Consider the following 21,597-nt stretch of genomic DNA (forward strand, 5'->3'; position numbering starts at 1 on the left):
GTGTGTGTGTGTGTGTGTGTGTGTGTATGTGTGTGTGTGTGTGTCTGTGTGTGTGTGTGTGTGTGTGTGTCTGTGTGTGTGTGTGTGTGTGTCTGTGTGTGTGTGTGTGTGTGACCGCTGTTTCTCGACAACCTCTGGTCCGATCTAATTGAAACTTGCCAGGTGTATTGCTGGGGACCTGAAGATGTGCCTTTTCAAGGTTTGATATTAATCGGACGAGCGGTTCCCAAGTTACGGCCATTTATCTGTCGACCAATGACAAGACACGGTGCTATGACATCACGAATGACGTCACAATTAATGTTTATTTATTTATTTATTATTATTTTTTTGCACGATTGACGGTCCGATCTGATTGAAACTTGCCAGGAATATTGCTGGGGACCCGCGGATGTGCCTTTTCGAGGTTTGATATTAATCGGACGAGAGGTTCCCAAGTTATGGCCATTTATCTGTCGACCAATATCTGCGAGAGAGGGGGACGGGAGAGGGGGGTGAGAGTGGGGGCGAGAGAGAGGGGCGAGAGAGGAGGGGGAGAAAGGAAGGGCGAGACTAGGGGTTATAGAGGGGGCAAGAGAGGGGGAGAGAGAGGAGGAGGGACAGAGGAGGGGGAGAAAGGAGGGGGTGAGAGGAGCGAGAGGGGGGTGGCAAGAGAGGGGAGGGAGAGAGAAGGGCAAGAGAGAGGGGGAGAGAGAGGGGGAGAGAGAAGGGAGAGAGGAGGGGGGATAGAGAAGGGTGAGAGAGGGGGTGAGATGGGAGCAAGAGAGGGGCGAGAGGAGGAGGAGAGAGAAGGGCGAGAGAGGGGGTGAGAGGGGGGCAAGAGAAGGGAGAGAGGAGTGGGGAGAGAGAAGGGCGAGAGGGGGGCAAGAGCGGGGAGGGAGAGAGGAGGGGGACAGAGGAGGGTGGAGAGAGAAGGGCAAGAGAGGGGGTGAGAGGGGGTGCAAGAAAAGGGAGAGAGGAGGGGGGAGAGAGAAGGGTGAGAAAGGGGGTGAGAGGGGGGCAAGAGAGGGGAGGGACAGAGGAGGGGGGAGAGAGGATGGGGGAGAGACGGGCATCACAATTCTTCTTCTTCGTTTGATATGACGTCACAATTGATGCTGGGGACCTGATACTGCAGGCACGAAGCTGCATATACTGGCACGCACCTACGGGCACGCCCCTACGGGCCCGCACTAGTTTATTAAAAGAAAGCACGATGGAAAGGTATGTGGCATAGTCAAGCCAAGGGGTTTATTAGTTCCCGTTAGACTTAGTCCGTAACGTAGGCTTATGGATTTGGTGTCGATTTTCATGTCCGTGTGTGCGTGTGTGCATCCACAACCATATCTCAGACACGGATGAACTGATTTTATTCGTACTTAGCACAAAGACAAAAAATGATGGTGTACAAATGCACGTCATTTTGTTTCGCCATGTGATCAAATATGGCCAACCAGCGGCCATTTTAGTTGAAAAACAACACCCGGTGTCGAACACGTCCTCAACCATTTCTCGGACAAGCACAGTCGGATTTTGTTCAAACATGGCACAAGCACAGCACAGGATGGCATACATGTGCACCTCACTTTATTTTGCGATCTGATCAAACATGGGCGAGTGGCAGACTGGCGGCCATTTAAATTGTAAAAAACAACAACCTGGTATCGAACAAGTCCTCAACCATTTCTCAAACGTGCATTTACCCATCTTGTTCAAACTTGGCAAAACTATTACGAATGACGGCTTACATATAGAAGTCTTTAAAAAAAAAATCAGATCCAAGATGGCCGACTGGTGGCCATTTTAGTTGGAAAACACTCGATGTTGAGCACGTCCTCAACCATTTCTCAGACATGCATTAACCGATCTTATTCAAACTTGGCAATCCAATAACGAGGACAGCTTACATAAGCACGTCATTTTATTTCGACATCAGATCTAAGATGGCCGACTGGCAGCCATTTTGTTACTTAAATGTGTCCCCAACCATTTCTCAGAAACGCATGGTCATGTTTTGTTCAAACTTAGCACAAACACAGTACATTATGGCATACAGTTGCACCTCACTTTAATTTGTGATCTGGTCAAAGATGGCTGACTGGTAGACTGGCGGCTGTTTTAGTTGTACATAAATATGGGCTAGCCCTTTAACTCCGTCCAGCAAAATTACTAAAACAATGGGGGCTCTGACATTTTATGTCTTTTTTACTTGTTTTACAAGGAAGATTCTTACAGCAGGGACATGCAAGATTGGTGTGGTGAGGCAAAAGACATGCAGTGATAAGCAAAGAGATACAGGGCAGAGCTAACCTGATACTACTACTTGGACAATCTTAGTTATTATAACAAAACAGCCGCCATCGGGGTCATTCACAGAAGGGTAGATCAGGGAGAAAGTTAAGAGAAGGATGAGGTGGTTTTGACCTCTTTGCTCACCAATAAGGGTTGACGAACCCATGCTGCCCAAACGCTGAGGAGGGGTAAAAGAGGAGGAATCGCGGTTGTGTCTACGGTGCATACTTGATGTGGTGCGAGTGAGGTGCGACGAAGAAACTGGAAAGTGGTGTGTGTCAATGAGGTCACCCTGAAAAGAACGGTTCTTTGGGACTTGCCCACTGAGTTCCTTTCACATCCAAAGCAGACGATGGGGAGAGAGACAGAATGAGTGAGAAGACAGCTTACTTATGCGTGAGGTGAGGGATTATCTGTACATGTAATTTTGTATTGGCATGGTCTGAATGAATGCACCAAGTAAGGCAGCTGGATCACTTGCTCACCCAGTGTTACTTTCTCCGAGCTCTGTTCCACTTGCTCCGTTCCACCCTCTTCATTCCGCCGACCAAGACAAAGTAAGAGATCTCCTCGACTCGCATCTGGAACGCATGGCTTAAATAGTTCTTGGCCAGGGGCGGAGCTTTACCGTGGATCAAAAGGGCTGCGAGGTGGGGTGTCTGTGATTTATGGCACCCCCATTAGTGCACATACAATTACTCCAGCACCAGCACCAATCACACAAGGTCACAGCCACGAAGATGCTGGCATTGGCTTCCAAGTGACCATCCCAACAGACCTCCATATTTACCATGGCACCGACATCTTAGACTGCACTTCCCGAGTGCTACACATCAAATTAGGGACCACAATCAGGCAGAGTGTCAGGGCTTTCCACATGGTGTTAAATGGTGACATGATACGCACATTCGCGCTTTGACTTACAGACGTCTGAACATCCAGGTCTAAAGTGTCTGGAGTAGTGGGAGCAATGACCACGATGCACCGATAGCAAAGGTGGAGGCAGGCATCCGTGGTGATTGTGGTTGAGGTAGTGGTAGTGGTGGCATGGTGACTCGTGGTTGAGTTGGCATGGCGGTTCGCTGTGGTTGAGGTGGCATGGTGGCTTGCTGTGGTTGAGGCATCATGGTTGATGAGCAATGGTGAATGTACAATGAGCTTGAGGAATGTCACAATGACGTGGAGTGAAAATAAAGGTGTCTGGATATTATGTGACCATTGTAGCACTTGTGGGTAGAGTGTGATGAAGGTTGAAGTGATGTCAGTTTGATTGTGGCATGCAATTCAAATTGGGATGTGGCGTGTGGATGAAAATTAGCTATGTGTGATTGGCATACTTACTTGCGTGAGAGAGATTGATGTGCAGGGAATGAAGATGGGAGAGAAGGGTGGAAAAAACAAATCAACCTAATCCCACACAACACATATTGACCCATAAACCCATTAGACATAAGGGAAGGACTATCTGAGCAAATAATAATGAAATAACTATCTCGGAAACCACTATGTGTTGTGTGCCATTGCCTCTGGGGTCACAGTTCTCAAAGCAATCACAACTGTTTTCAGTATATCCTGAAAATTCCAAACTTGATCATTCGTTTTACATCACAAAAACTTTACAGTATGGTCCAGCAAGAGAAAATATGATTACAGTATGTCCCAAAAATAATCTGATGTACAGTGTGTTCCAGGACAAAGTAATACCCTAACTCATCTCCTCTCCCTGTCAAGGCTGGAGTGCCCCAAGGCAGTGTTTTGGGTCCAGTCCTATTCCTGATCGTCATCAAAGATCTCTCTGACTCTGGAAAATCCTCCATCTATTTGCTGATGACTCCACCCTCTGCCGTGACATCCCTCATCCTTCGGCCAGACGTGCTACAGCCTCATCCCTCTCTTCAGACCTTCACAAAAGCACAAGCTTTTCAAACACTTGGAATATGTATTTCAATCCTCACAAATCTCAAACTGGCAACCCCCTTTAACCCTTTATCTCCTTAACAATCCCCTTGAAGAATTTCAGTTATTCAAGCATTCACTATCAGCCATGATCTTTCTTGAGAACACCACATTTCAAAGTGGGCCTCCAAAGTGAGTTGCCGACTGGGCATCCTCCATCATACACAGTCCTTCGTTGGCACACCTGAACTATCCACCTACAAGGCACTCATCTGCAGCTAAGTACTGTTCTCCCTTCTGGGCTGATGCCACTGTCTGACACTTTGCTCAGCATGACACCACGGAAACCAAGGTCTTCAAGATTATTTAAATCTCCAGCGATGAAGCCGAGTATATGGGCGCCTGTTACCCTCACATCACAGACAGGTCGGTGATGTATCTATCTTCTACAATCTCCTTCTGGTCTTGCACCCTCTGCTCTTTCTGTGCTTTGTCCCCCCCCTTCCCAGGTTTCTGCAGGGCACATGCAGTCCACCATCAACCCCTCCTGGTGAAACTCCCAAAATTCAGGATAACTGCCCACTTCCACTAATTCATTCCTCTTTTTCCTGCCTGTGGAACAAACATCCACATTATCTTCAATCGTATTCTTCCTTCCGGGTCTTAAAGATGGCTGTTCACTACAATCTCAGGTCATCCCCAATCCAAAACCAGGATCTCTTCTACCCCCTGTTGACTCCCCCTCCCCACTCCCAAGCCCACCACCTTCCAGTGTCCAGTTTTTCCTTTCTGAGAGTTTACTTCTGTATCCATCTTGTCCACCCCAAGTATACTTTCTTGCCCCTCATTCCTCCCCACACCCATTGTTTGTCCAAGTCTCCCTCTTCAACTCCACTTGGGTGTCCCCTCCGTCTCTATCTCTACTGTTTCTTTTGTTCTTTGGCATCCTGATCCGTTCAGTGTTCTTTCTAGCTCTTCCATGAGCCTCAACTCTATACACAAAAAAGGTATCATTCTGTGGATATCACCACTTTAAATTGCCCACCGAAGGTGCGCCGCTGATAATCAGGTCAGGTCAGGTATGGGAGCACGCACCAGAGCAGCAGGTCGCTGCGTCCACTTCCGTCGATACTCCAGGGATCATCCCCCAGGCAAATGCCTGGCCCATCCCCATCTCCTTGAGATGCCGATCAACCTGCTGGAACCACGAGGCACGTGGTCGGCCCATTGGCCTCCTCCACTCACGAGACTCCCTCGCTGAGAGAATCTGGTGAGCAGGATCAGCATCAGGAAAATGAGCCACATGTCCATACAGCCGCAGCTGATGCTCACGGATTATGCAGATAACAAATCTCATCCGAGTCTCTCTCAACAACCGCTTGTTGGACACAAAGTCCGACCAGCGATAGCCAAGGATTCTCCGAAGAGACCTGGTACCAAAGGAATTAAGTCTCCATCTCAGATCCGTGGTCACAGTTCGTCTCACATCCATAGAGCAAGACTGGAAGCATCAATGACCTGAAGACTCAGACTTTCGTCCTTCCGCACAGGTACCGGCAGCTCCACACCCCATTATCCAGTGAATCCATGACTCCCCAGGCCCGACACAGACATCGGTTGACCTCTGACTCACAGCCAGCAGAGACATGAATATCACTGCCAAGGTAAGTGAATCTCTCCATGATCTCAACATCCTCACCACAAACAGGTACAGACAAGATAGGAGCATCCAAGATATCATTCAACACCTGGATCTTAGTTTTGACCCAGGAAACCCATAATCCCAGCGGCTCCAACTCCTCATCTAGCACCTCGAGGGCCCCCAAAAGGATATTGAGGGTCTCCGCAAAGATGACTGCATCATCTGTGAAATCGAGGTCAGAGATCTTGACATTCCCAAACGATACACCGCAGCTTGATCTCTCTGACATCCTCCCCAGAAGCCAGTCCATACAAGTGCTGAAAAGTGTGGGGTCCAGTACACACCCCTCATGAACTCCAGCATCAACTGGAAATCAGTCAGAGATGGAATCACCACATCTCTCAACACTCTCAGTTCCAGAGTAGAGTTCAGACATCAGATTGATCAGTTTTAGTGGCACCCCACGAAGACCAAGAATCCTCCAGAGGGCATCCCGATTCACTAAATCAAACGCTTTACAGATAGTCCATGAGCCAGTGGGATTGGTTGGTACCATCTGTGTAGAATAATCCTCATCATGATTTCTGGCAAGATATAGAACCCGCGAGTTAGAAAATATGTCATAGCGTTGCATCGGTGGTAGCTTTTTGTGTTATCACCCTGTTTATATGCCTACCCTAAAATAAGCTTTTGTGCAAAATGGCCAGTAAGAGGTAAGACATCCTACTTCAACTTAACTTTTTTTTGTCAGTCAAACATTAACATTGAAATTTGTCTCATCTTTTGCTCGGATCATTTGCTTCTCAACAAAACGTGCTTAACAGGTTGAAAGGTATGTCATTGGGGATACTAATATATCAGTGTCTATTTCCTGTGTGATAAATCGTACCGCCTCTAGAAAAGTATTTGTCTATCATTTACTGTGGAAAGTAAATAAAAGTTCTGGAACAATATAACGACATGGGGGTTGAGCAGATTTATTAAGAAATCCAAAAATCTAAATTTCGTTTTTGTATGTTGTATATTAAGATCAGTATAGCAGACAATGTTACCCCACTCCACCAAATGAAAAAATACCTAATTTGGACGGATTTATGTAGTTTGGACAATGTCATGATATTTTCCCTGTTGTTATTGAAGGATACTTTCCAAGAATCAAACAAAGGTAAATGATAGCATGTTCATAAACAAGATTAATGCGTTTTTCCCTGTAATTTCTCAAAAAATACAGAATTTCAGGGATTTAGATACTCAATAATGCACATATGAAGGTATCAAACACCCGTGTTACACAATATAAACCAATAAGACAAGATGGTTAATCATCAATAAGTAGCAAGATGGTTAATCATGTGTAATCTGATGAATGAGTCAAAGGTGAAAAGGAAACACAATCTTCTGTTGTCGGGCATAAAATTACAGGATAGAAACACAAATGTGGTGTTCCGCACTAACAAGGCCATTACCTCGACCCAATGTGTTGCTTGCTGATGGACATATTGTCTTATGAACCAAAGATGGGTCCTTTTATATTTTCTAAGACATCTCTGATCATATGCACTGATTGTAAGTGATATAAAATGTTCAAGATGAACTTAGAAATCATGATCATGATCCAGTTCTTCAATATCCTCATCTCGTAGCCGATAATAAGAGAGAACCATTAGTTTTAAATAGAATGTCTTCTTCTGTCTTACGCTGGTTTCAGAAAAGTTTATTTTGGGATGGAGTTACTAAACGGCTAAGAACACACAAAAAGCTACCACCAATGCAATGTGATCACATAGTTTCTGACTGTAGAGATGCACACCCTGCCAAAAATTATGATGAGCATTATTCCCCTCTGATGGTACAGGTGGCCAAAAATTATCGGGTCTGGCTCATGGCCGAAGAGATCAACATCGGCTGTAAGGAGCCCCTACCGAAACTCTCGCCTGCGTTCGGTGAGGACCCGAAGAGCAAGGATACGGTCAATCGTTGACCTCTTTGGTGTAAAGCCTGACTGCTCTGGACGCTGGTGCTCAAGCAGATGGTGGAGAACCCTATCAAGAATTATCCGAGCAAAGACCTTGCCCGGCACTGAGAGCAGCGTCACCCCTCGGTGGTTGTTGCAGTCTTGGCGATCACCCTTCCCTTCACAAGGGACAACAATGCCCCTCTTCCAGTCAGTTGGGATGATGCCTGTGTTCCAGGCAGAGCACAGAACTGAATGCAATGACACGAGTGCAGCATTTCCACCAGCCTTGAGAAGTTCAGCATGGATGCCACAGATCCCTGGATCTTTACCCCATTTCGACGGGTTCACCGCAGCCTGTGTTTCCACAAACGAAGGTGGACCACAGTTGATTGGAGGGTCAGCAACAGTGATTGTAACACCCCTGACATCCAACTCAACAGCTGGTGGATCAGCCTGGTACAACCGCTCAAAGTAACCGGCCCAGTGGGCCTTTATTTCAGACTCCTCCGTCAAGAGCCCACCACCCTCTGCTCGAACTGCAGCACACTGAGCGATGGGCATGGAGGAACAGAATGCGTGAATTCCCCTGTTAGCAGGATGAGAATCACCTCACTACAGGTGATGCTCTACCCCCTCACAGATTCCTCGCACATAGGCCTCCTTGTCCACCCTCAGTGCACGTCCAGTTTTAGGCCTCAGCTCCCTGAACAGCTCAGCTCTGCCATTCAGCCTGGCCCTGCGACTCTGGTCAATGGTATCCAGTGTCCCTTGAGAGACAAAATTCTTCTTCGCCCTCCGTTGAGTTCCAAGACATCCACCGGCAACATCACGGACGGTGGTCTTGAAGGCACTCCACAACTCTTCAGGATCTTTCAAAGTACCCAGATCCCCCAAATCTCCACTCAGCCTGTTCGCAAACTCCTGAGCTACCCTCTCATCCTTGAGCTTGCCAACATCCAGCCGAGGCTGGGATGGTACCATCATACTGGATTTCAGCTGCAACTTCAGAGTTGCTATAATAAGCCTGTGGTCAGTATTGAGGAACTGAGCACTCCGGTAGCCCCTCCAGTTCTGGATCATCCTCCAGTGACGATCAATGAGCACATGGTCAATCTCCTTTGCCACACCACTAGCGTTGGAATACCAAGTCCAGCGATGAGCTTGTGGGCGCTGAAACCATGAACCAGCCACCCTAAGTCCATGACTTCTTGCAAAGTCAAGGAACTTAGTGCTATTCTGGTTCACAGTTCCAGACCCATGGGGACCAACACACATCTCATAACCATCCCTATCAGCTCCAGTCGATGCATTGAAATTCTCCAAGACGAGATGATGATCTCACCTGGAGCACTGATCAACCACAGACTCGAGCGTGGCATAAAATGCGTCCTTCAAGGTGAGATCACTCGCATCATTCAGAGCATATACAGAGACCAGGGAAATGACACCTAAGGAGTGACGAATCCTTAGTTTCATAATACGCTCGTTGACCGGTGTTACCTCAATTATCATTGGAATCAGCTTATTGGACACAGCTACAGCAATTCCTTGGTCACGGTAACCAGACCAATAGTCGGTTTAACCACTCGCCATGATCTTACCGTAATCCGGTCTCCGAACCTCAGAGAGAACTGCAATACCGATGTCCAAATGCTTGAGTTCAGATGATAACAGAGACAGGTGATCATCCTCTCTTAGGGATTGGACATTCCATGCACCTTGCCAAACGGACCGCTTCAAGTTAAATCAAGGAGGCCGCCGTCTTGTGGATGACACCTCAGCACCACCCCGACATACACTACCGCAGTCTGACTCTGGAAGGTTACCCCATGGTTCCCTCATAAGGTTCCCTCATCAAGGAATGAGGGTCCCGAAGGCTTTGCCCCAATCCCGTCATCCGGTGAGCTGCCCTGCTGAGCTGCACATGAGGTATACCCACGGTGTGGGTTTTCAGGGGTGGGTTTTTGTTATGCTTCTGGAATGTTTTGCGGAATGAAGGATTTCACGGTGTCTGGAGTGCAAATCCTGCCACCAACCTCCTAATAAAAAGTAACCCAACTGCAGGAGGACGTTCGCAGACAGTTGGGCACTAGATATGGATGGCCGTTGGCTCACAAGGAGCTCCTCCGCCCTTTGACAGGTTTTGTTCTTCGTCCTTCTGGGTGTCCACATCATACACCCTCCTCACCAGGAAACTTGGTGGGGGAGACGGCTTAGTCGCCGACAACCCGACCATGGAACAGGTTCGTGATCTCGTCTGACCTGACCTGACAAAGGTTGTATTCATTGTGAAGTTAGTGAAGGTTGAAGATGCTAATAGTTATATTAATTGTGAAGTTAGTGAAGGTTGAAGATGCTAATAGTTGTATTAATTGTGAAGTTAGTGAAGGTTGAAGATGCTAATAGTTGTATTAATTGTGAAGTTATTGGAAATACATGTGATTAAATGGACATTTTAACCTCCACCACCAAAGGTGGGCAGAGGTCATGTTTTCACCCCTGTCTGTTTGTCTGTCTGTCTGTCTGTGAACAGGATATCTCAGAGTTGTGAACATATTCCAAGGAAATTTGGTGGACAGGTTGTGTGTGTGACAAGGACAAAATGGTTAGATTTTGGTGAAGATCCGGATCCGGATCGGAGATTTTTTTAGTGATTCTTCACCATTGAGTGATCGGGCTAAAAACAACATGAAGCACGATATCTCAAAATGTTGGCAATGGATTTGGAGGAAACTTGGAGGATGAGTTGGGTCGGTGACAAGAACAAACCGATTAGATTTTGGTTCAGGTCCTGATGCAGATCCGGCTTATCATTGGGATGCAAAAACAAACTGCTCAGCCTGGTGGAGGTTTGCGCACTACCGACTTCCATTGTTGTTGTAAATTCACTCTCTGCTGCTCATTCCCCACATGCCGATGCTGAAGAGTTGAGTTTATATAAAGTAAATTTTCGGTGATAATACCGAGGGATCTACCACTCGTCTGTTCCTCGTGAATTCATCATCGTCGGGAAATTTGGTTCATCGGGGTTGTGGCACATCCTTTTCAATCTACACATTTGTGTTGTTGGTAAGAAAATACTTTTTTTGTAAACCAATTGGAATTTCTCATTATGACGTCACATTACAGATTTGTCGTCATCATTGTGCAAACGCTTCGGTCTTCTCTGGGTCTCATCTAGCCATGCACTATTTCTCCTCTCAGCTTCCTATCTCTCTCTCGCCTTTCTTTATCAATGTCGTGACGCATTCCCTAGTCACCACCCAGTGTTTGTAAATGAATAAATGAGTGATAGGATAAAACCGTGTGAATATGTACACCTGAATACACCGTGTCAGGGTCGTGTGAACTGTGCCGGGTCTGCTAGGTGGACAAATGTCCGGAGGAGCAGCCTGCCCGGAGACACCTGCAGACACCGAAAACCTTGCGGAGGAAGTGGACATCGACCTGACGGCCCCGGAGACGCAGAAGGCCGCCCTGGCCATCCAGTCGCGCTTTCGACGTGGTCACAAGAAGAAGGATCAGCAATGAGTGCGACATCATGTCCTCCCACACACGCACATCCATTTACACGCTCACCACTCCAACATCCGTTGAACATAAAACTCTACAGTTGGAGTTTCCACCAATCTAGTTACACAACTTTGGTTATTCCTTCGGTCCTCACATTGTGGGTTCACATTTTGGAATAACCGGAGCAAAGTTTTATCCAAGAGGCTGCGCAGGGGCTACACTATTTGAAATGAAGTTTTATTACGTCTGATAACACACGACATGTACATGAAATTTTATGACATTGTTAAATTTTATTTCTCTAAAGTTCTTAGCACAACGTTGCAGATAAACATGTCCCCTGTAGCGAAGACATAGTGGACACAGCCCCATCGGCCTCATCAGGAATGAGTGAATAAGCCCCAGGTGAGGCCACCAGTGATGATGTGTCTCCAGCACTCGACTGTTTCTATTGGGGAAACTGGGCCCTCATTTGTCCACTCTGTCTCTGTGAACATCGAACCGGCCCACAGGACACAGACGTTTGTTTTGTTTTGTTGTTTTACCTCGTGAGTGTTTCGACACCAATCTTTACATTAATAAATACACAGCCAGGTGGTCAGGTGGTCGGGTGGACGGTGATCGGGGGTCTGGAAAAGTCTCCGTGACGTCTTCACTGTTATTACAAGGAAATTGAAGGGGGGTCAGTTCAACAGTAAACTATAGTATACACTCCACTATACATCCATACCACACTACCAAGTTTAACAGTGAACTATAGTATACACTACACAATACATCCATACCACACCACCAAGTTTCACAGTAAACTATAGTATACACTACACTATACATCCATACCACACCACCAAGTTTAACAGTGAACTATAGTATACACGACACTATACATCCATACCACACCACCAAGTTTAACAGTAAACTATAGTATACACTACACTATACATCCATACCACACTACACTACACATCCATACCACACGACCAAGTTTAACAGTGAACTATAGTATACACTACACTACACATCCATACAACACCACCAAGTTTAACAGTAAACTCTAGTATACACTGCACTATACATCCATACCACACCACCAAGTTTAACAGTAAACTACAGTATACACTACACTATACATCCATACCACACCACCAAGTTTAACAGTGAACTATAGTATACACTACACTATACATCCATAACACACCACCAAGTTTAACAGTAAACTATAGTATACAGTACACTATACATCCATACCACACTACCAAGTTCAACAGTGAATTATAGTATACACTACACTATACATCCATACCACACTACACTACACCCATGCCACACTACCAAGTTTAACAGTGAACTATAGTATACACTACACTACACATCCATACAACACCACCAAGTTTAACAATGAACTATAGTATACACTACACTATACATCCATACCACACCACCAAGTTTAACAGTAAACTACAGTATACACTACACTATACATCCATACCACACCGCCAAGTTTAACAGTGAACTATAGTATACACTACACTATACATCCATACCACACCACCAAGTTTAACAGTAAACTATAGTATACACTACACTATACATCCATACCACACCACCAAGTTTAACAGTGAACTATAGTATACACTACACTATACATCCATACAACACTACCAAGTTTAACAGTGAACTATAGTATACACTACACGATACATCCATACCACACTACCAAGTTCAACAGTGAACTATAGTACACACAACACTACACCTCCATACCACATTACACTACACATCAATACCACACTACACTACACATCAATACCACACAACACTATACATCCATACCACACTGCCAAGTTTAACAGTGAACTATAGTATACACTACACTATACATAATACCACACTGCACTATACATCCATACCACACTGCCAAGTTTAACAGTGAACTATAGAATACACTACACTATACATCCACACCACACCACCAGGTTTAACAGTGAACTATAGTATACACTACACTATACATCCATACCACACTGCCAAGTTTAACAGTGAACTATAGTATACACTACACTACACATCAATACCACACTACATTACACATCAATACCACACTACACTACACATTCATACCACACTACACTACACATCAATACCACACTACACTACACATCCATACCAGACTACACTACACATCAATACCACACTACACTATACATCCATACCACCGTGCCAAGTTTAACAGTGAACTATAGTATACACTACACTATACATCCACACAACACTACCAAGTTTAACAGTGAACGATAGTATATATACTACACTACACAACACTACACGACACATCCATACCACACTACCAAGTTTAACAGTGAACTATAGTACATACAACACTACACCACACATCAATACCACACTACCAAGTTTAACAGTAAACTATAGTACACACTACACAACACCACACATCAATACCACACTACCAAGTTTAACAGTAAACTACAGTACATACTACACTACACCACACATCAATACCACACTACCAAGTTTTACAGTAAACTACAGTACATACAACACTACACATTCATGCTATACTACCAAGTTTAACAGTAAACTACAGTACATACAATACTACACATTCATGCTATACTACCAAGTTTAACAGTAAACTACTGTACATACAACACTACACCACACATCAATACCACACTACCAAGTTTAACAGTAAACTACAGTACATACTACACTACACCACACATCAATACCACACTGCCAAGTTTAACAGTAAACGACAGTACATAGAACACTACACCACACATCAATACCACACTTCCAAGTTTAACAGTAAACTATAGTACACACTCCACTACACCACACATCAATACCATACTACCAAGTTTAACAGTAAACTATAGTACACACTACACTACACCACACATCAATACCACACTACCAAGTTTAACAGTAAACTACAGTACATACAACACTACACATTCATGTTATACTACCAAGTTTAACAGTAAACTCGAATACAGACGACATGACCAAGTTACGCAGTAAACTATAGTACCCACGACACAATACAACACAAAAAGCAACATGTAAACCTCTCTTCTTTGGACATCTGTCCTATGGCTTGTCCGCTGATATGAGAGAGTGCGCCGCAATCTCTATGCCAGGATGGCCCAGAAAAAAATGTCGGTCCAAACCACTCCATATGAAACTAAAGTGGAGTTCCTTGTGTAAAAAAATCACTTTGGCTCCATATGAGATCCTACCTGGTCTGTTCAGCTGATCGTCTTGGTAGGGATCACATGTCAGTTCTCCAAACAATGGCAAAACCAAAAAAACCCCCCAAAAAAACCTACATCGGTCAAAACCAGCAAATCTTCTCATTCATTCATCGTCATCGTCATCATCATAATCATCGTCATCATCGTCATCATCTTCAGACAGTGTATTTCTGAGCTACCTATCTCAATGGCAATAACTCTGGCACCTTCTGACACAGTTTGACTTTGTGCCGCATCCTTTGCTGTCATAATTTTAAGAGCTTGAAAGGATTCCACGAAAAGTACACAAAACTGCATTCCTTTGTCAAGGGACCAGACCAGAGGGACCAGAGGAGTGGGCGGGACTACGATTGTCAATCAACCCGATGGGGACGTGGCCGCTAGACACATTTGCCCTACGGCCAATCAGACCGATATGGGTGTGGTTAACGGTGGAATATTATGAGGAAGTCAGTAACAGCAACAACACACGTATTTCTAAAAAGTACGTACCATTTAGAATGTTAGATCATCCATAAAGTACGTACATTACCATTATAATGTGAGAACGTCCATAAAGTTTGGACTCCAAGATTTGTAAATCAGTCGGAGAACATACATATTTATTAAAAAAAAAACAGTAAATAAACAAATAATTAAAACATTGTAAACTAGGAGGGTACTCGGTAGAGCGCAGACCTCGAGCCCAGAGTTGAGAGCGGTACTCCATCAGGCTGCGGACGAAAGCTTTGTATGTGGTCAGCAGCTCAGGTGGGCTGAGGAAGGACTCTGCACGACGGAGGATTCCCAGTCGGCGACTGGCTTTGGAGGCCAGGTTGGAAATGTGGCAGAGTGAAGCTGATGGATTGATGAAAAGTACCAGGAAGAGGGTAGAGAGAGACACGTGGTTTCGGGAGGTGTATAATTAGAAAGGATACAAGGAAAATTATTATTTCTTTGATGGATTTTTGAAGATTAGGTAAGATTAGGGAATGGCAGGTTGTGGGATGAAATCGTGAAGGTAATGAATGATGAGAGTGGATCAGCTCAAATCGAGGGAAGATGGTGTACTGGCAGAATGAGGAATAATAATAATAATAATAATAATAATAATGAGAAGAAGACGAAAGAGGAGGAGGATCGGTGCTCGTGGGTATGGAGGAAGAAAGGGTTGTTGGTTTTAAAAAAAAAATTATTATTCAAGACAAGAAACAGAGGGTGTACTTGGGAGGGATAGATAGATTGGGGGCAGTGTGAAAAGTGGGGAAAATAGGAATTGATGGTAATAGGGAGAGAATACAAATAAAAACGATCGGACACCTCGATGGGAAGGACGGGTAGGCCTCAAGGAACCCCGATAAGACAAGGTTGAAGAAAACTCAAAAAGCAGCACGACTTTTGAAAGAAAACCGAGCTGGGAACACACAGTGAACACGTAGGTGAGAAAATAAACGGTTAAAATGGGACACGGAACGACCGGAAACTTAACTTTGAGAAGGTCATCAGAGAGACCCCTGAGAGAAGCAGCCATTGCCTCAAACCTGGAACCGGAAGTCCTTTGGCTCGAAAGTTGAACAGAATTTGCATAGTGGGTCACTGAGTAGGGAAGCCAACTATTTTTGAGATCATAGGTCAACTCAAGGTTAACTTTCTAAAATCAATTTTCATCGGAATGACTTCAGCATCAAGATCGTCAATTTTAATCTCAATGAAATGGACAATTTGATGTATCCATGGCAGATTCTTTTGTTTTTTTTTTAGTGGAGGGGAGGTGAGGTTGGGTGGGTGGATTTTGCAAGTATCATGCTCAGCACGCGTCATCTTGTTACTTGCAAAAACTCGAAGATTTTTTCCAGTATATTAGTTGGTTGCGTGTGTTATTATCCCCGTTGGAATTAGTCTGAAACAGGGGCTGATGGATTTGGTCTCGATTTTCGTGTCCGTCCATTAGTGCACGCGTGCGTCCGCAACCATATCTCGGACATCTATAGGCCGATTTTATTCCTACTTGGCACAAAGACTACACATGATGGTGTACATATGCACATAGTTTTGTTTCGAGATGCGATCAAAGATGGCCAACTGGCGGCCATTTTAGTTGAAAAAAAAAAACCCCGATGTTGAACACATCCTCAACCATTTCTTGGACATGCATTTACTGATGTTGTTCAAACGTGACATACAGATAATGAATGATGGCTTAAGTATGCACGTCATTTGTTTGTTGAGATCAGATCCAAGATAGCCGACTGGCGGCCATTTTAGTTGTAAATAAATAAATATGGGTTAGCCTTTTAACTCTGCACAGCAAAATTACTAAAACAATGGGGGCAAAGATATTTCATGTTTTTATTTACTTGTTCTGTCCGACTGTCTGTCTGTCTGTTTATCACTTACAGGTCACAATTTTAAACCGATCTTCACAACACTTCATCACATGGTAGAGTTCATCAAAAGCAAGAAGCCTATTGTTTTTGGGGTCAAAAGGTCAAGATAGGCCAAAGGTCAGCAACTTGGGTGGACTTTCTAAAATCCTCAATTTTCATCCCATTGACTTGAAATTTGAAGAGGATTTGCACATCACGAGGATTACAAGGAATTACGCACGGGAGGAGACAATTCGGCCCATCATACCTGCACCCCACCGATACCAGATTCAATCAATCCATCAACACCCCTTCCCTTTGTGTGCAGCCTTTTGGCTGTTACACTGGTACTCATTTCACCAACCTCAGAAGGATGACAGGCTGAGTCAACCCCCTGATGTTAATTCAGCAGCCAATGGGGCTTGAACTCAGGACCTGAGGATCCCAAGCCACCACCCAAACCAATAAGCCAACACCAGGTTACATCAGGTTAATGAATTCAACGAACAAGTATTTTTGAGGTCAACAAAGGCCAAAAAGTTGACATAGACGATTCTAAAAGTCAATTTTCATCCACTTGACTTGAACTTTGAAGAGGATTTATGTATTTTGTAATTTAATTCAACCACCAATTATTTTTTTAAGGTCAAATTTGTTTTATGGATTAAGCAAGTATCGTGCCATACACGACATCTTTCTTGGTAATTGCCGGAATCCTTCGGATTTGTGTCATTGTGTGTGTCATTCTGTGTCTGTCTGTCTGTTTGTTTACGTGTTTGTTTACCCTGTAGCAGCCACACCGTTTCAGTGATCAAGACCAAACTGGGTACAGACGTCGGCATCCAACCACATGTCTCATTGGGGGTGTCACACCAACACCCTTCTGAGCGGTCGGGGGTCAAATGTCAGGGGGGTCAGGTCAAAACTTTCAAATTGCGATGAAAACGCCATTTCAAGTCCGATTGACTTCCAAGTTATGATCATGACCAAACTAAGTGCTATAACCCATTAAACAGTAGCACTATCGACTAATAAGAACCAAATTGATTTCCAGGTTTTTGTTTTTTTAGAGATCATGGAGATGTGACAAAGTTATTCCGGCAATTCCTTGCTCAACGAGCAATTTCATTTGTTTGTTTGTGTGCAGGATATCTCAAAAAGTAGTAGATGGATTCGGATGAAATTTGGTTCGCAGGTTGGGTGTGGGACAAGGAATAACTGATTCAATTTTGGTGGAGATCCGGATCTGACAATTTTTTAAAAAAAATGATTCTTCACCATTGAGAGAGAAGGCTAAACCGATATATAGCACAATATTTCAAAGATTTATTGGGCCTGATATGTTGTCATGGATCAGGCATTACGTGGCGGAGGTATGCGCTCTACCGAGTGCCCTTCTGGTTTGAAATATTTTCATTACTTGTTACAATTGTCTATTGTACAATTTGGAAAAAAAAATAGGATTAATGGATAATAATTGCACAGAACAAGAATCGAATCCCGTTTTGAACAAATGATTTGTCCAATCAGCATACGCCGCTGTGAAGGAGGGGGTGGGGGGGTCATACTGTAGTCTGTAAATCGTCACAATTGCTCCTCTGTGACATCACATTGACCGAGATATTTAATGAAAATGATTATTTTGACGTTATATAATTTACAAGATCACGGTTTGGTTTTGTCACCAATGTCATTTGTGTATGTGTTGCAGTTTACCTTCATCCCACGGACGTTCTCCTTTTGGGTGGCGCCCCGTCGTAACGCTCTGTGGAGATCTTTCCCTCAATTGACAATTCATTCTGTTTGAGGTTTTTCTTGTTTGAATTCAGCCTTGCTTTGAGCCTGCACTGAACAACCCGGCTCTGTAAATAATCCGTGTAAACGTTAACTTTTTGTGAAATCTCAGCATGTCATGAAATCCTTGTGTGAAATGTTGTCATAGTATACAATGGAAGTTAAAAAAAAAACAAACAAAAAAAAATCACACCGCAGGTTGAGTCTAATTATATGGTGGAGGAAATGAATGTTCACGAAACTTACCTTAGTGTGTTGCATTTATTGGAATCCGTTGTTTTCTGTAGTTTTTATTTTCAACCACACCTGGGGAGGGGGGACAATGTAAACTTTTAACAATGCAATATTTGTGTGTGTAAACTATGTTTGTAATTTGTTGTTTGTGTTTGTAAACTATGTATATAATTTGTTGTTTGTGAAAATTGTTGTTTGTGTGTGTGTGTGTGTGTGTAAAGTATGTATGTCATTTGTTGGTTGTGTATGGAAATTTTGTATGCAAGTTGTTGCTTGTGTGGTAAACTGTATGTAAAGTTGTTGTGTGTGTGTGTGTGTGTGTGTGTGTGTGTGTGTGTGTGTGTGTGTGTGTGTGTGTGTGTGTGTGTGTGTGTGTGTGTGTGTGTGTGTGTGTGTGAACTATGTATTTAATTTGTGTAAGCCATTTATGGAAGCCGTGCCTCCTGAAGGAACATTAAGCCCATGAGTGGTTGAAGAACAAGCTTTCGGAAAGCCTCGTGATAATCGCACACTGTTCCCTTTGGGTGGTGGTCCGTGTTACCGGCCTGCAGACAAACCTCTCTTCCTCTAAACGACTGTGTGCACAATGTAATTGTTGTCCTGTCGTAAGAACCATGCTGTATGAGGAGAGGAACGTTTCATGGCTTTTACAAACTTGCTGTTTCCATAAACAAAATAATGAATCTACCTGGTTGTGTTGGATGATTGTATTTCTTGTTTGTTGTTGTTGTTGTTGTTGTTGTTTCGGTATATTTTAAGGAGCCCCAAACCGAATTTTCTTGCCTTTTACACGTGTTACCTTAAGCTTTTCCTATGAAATATCTATTCAATAAACGCAAGTTACAATATATACGTCGAACGGAAATAAAGTTTTCTTCTGACTCTCTCCAATGTCTGCATTGCACCAAATAAGTGGCACAACACAACAAACAAACACCATGTTGGGGGTGATTCGTGGGGTAAAGATACATTTGTGCTGTAAATAACTTTATGGTAGTTACCACTCACGGCACGTAAGAACAGAACATGATCCATTTAGCAATTACATTACACCAAAGACTACTAGCACTCCAGCAGAAGCTCGTTGGCAAAATACCACGATAGGAGAAATAATAAATAATAATAATAAGAATAATAATAATTAAAGAAGAAGCCTCCTTTGAAAGATAAAACTGAGGTTCAATTTAAGGAATATCTTGTATGCACCTGAAATCTTGTATGCACCTGAAATGTTGATTTATTCAAAACATTTGATTGGGTAAACTTACTATCGATTGTATGATGAAGATAATTTTAGCCTTAGGGACAAAAGTACAGGCTGTCCACAAAATTTTGTACCGGTTTTAAAATTTGATTGCAACCAAGCCAAAAGAGGTACGGTACAATGATGCAGTTTTTTGGGTTTTTTTGCATTTTGTCACATAATTCAGAAAGTTTCTTGTGTTCTTTAATACACCTTGACATGTGCACCGTTAGTGGCACGTAGCGCATCCAAACGACAATTCACTTCAATCCACATTTTGGCCAACATATCCCTCGTCACACTGCTGATGCAATCGGTTATCCTTGCATAAAATGTTTCGAAATCAGCAATAGAGGGTTTGGAAAACAATCCTTCACATATCCCCACAAGAAGAAGTCCAAGGACGTCACATCAGGAGACCATGGGACTTCCCCACCACGGCCAATCCATCAACCGGTGAGGTTCTCTGATCTAAAGGTTGCACTATCTGCATCTTATATGCATGAATATGCAATCTCTTGTGCACAACTTTTTGAATTTTATTTTATTACCCACTCTCATCTCTCACCTGTGAATGCAGGGAATAACCAATTAACTCTCGCCGAATCAATTAACCCCAAGTGGCGAGGATTATATCAATTAATTGACTCCTCCCATGCCCTTCCAGCTGAAGAAAGCTGCATAAAGCAACCACGAAAGGCTGTGCAAGGTAAGCCCTTTGCTGTTTCAAACCCTTCCTAGGGTTCCTCCACAGCTGTGAAGACATTCACAAATAGTACACACATGAGAATCCCAATGCTACACACCCCCTCAGCTGCCGGACCAGTTTCATCGCTTGTTGCCGAATCATCAGTGACAGCACAGACAGAAACGTGCACCACTGAGGCTCGCAAACATTTACCACATGTACACGAGTTTTTGGGTCTCGTCGCCTTTTACCATCAAGTTATTCCAAATGCAGCCACAACACCGCAGCCGATGAACAAGTTACTTGCAACTGGTAAGCACCTTGAAGTGTTCCGATGGTCGGAGCCAACCTTGTCAGCCTTTGTCATCTTCAAAGACGCACTGGCCAACACCTCACTCCGAATTCATCCGAAGCCAGACACCAACATGTCTGACGGTAGACGCGTCTGAGGTTGCGGTGGGTGCGGCATGTCACCAGTTCATCAATGCCGACTGGCCTCCACTAGCCTTCTCTAAAAGGCTGAAACCAACCAACAGAAGTGCAGCGCCTTCGATCGGGAATTATTCGCTGTACACCTTGCCACCAAGCACTTCCGCCACTTCTTCGAGACCAGACAATTCCCTGTCCTGACTGACGACAAACCTTTAACTTTCACTCTATCTACCTATTCCGACTCTCACTCTCCTTGCACACTTCGCCAACCAAGTTATATCTCGCAATTCACCACCAACATTCG

General features: G+C 44.0%; 1 long non-coding RNA gene across 2 annotated transcripts; it reads right to left on the reverse strand.

The window, feature by feature from the left end:
- Window positions 1–1,338: 1,338 nt before the first annotated feature.
- Window positions 1,339–20,053, reverse strand: LOC147025610 (uncharacterized). Of its 2 annotated transcripts, none has more exons than XR_015059595.1 (3): window positions 18,619–20,053; window positions 15,236–15,394; window positions 1,339–3,607 (listed from the first exon to the last, which is right to left on the reverse strand). It is a non-coding gene; the product is annotated as an uncharacterized LOC147025610 (long non-coding RNA). The 2 variants fall into 2 exon arrangements; XR_015059594.1 differs by lacking the exon at window positions 1,339–3,607 and adding an exon at window positions 11,110–11,934.
- Between the last annotated feature and the right edge of the window lie 1,544 nt (window positions 20,054–21,597).

Source organism: Eptatretus burgeri, chromosome 6, assembly GCF_056783735.1.
Source record: "Eptatretus burgeri isolate ZD-2024b chromosome 6, Ebu_testis_v1, whole genome shotgun sequence".
NCBI lineage: Eukaryota > Metazoa > Chordata > Myxini > Myxiniformes > Myxinidae > Eptatretus > Eptatretus burgeri.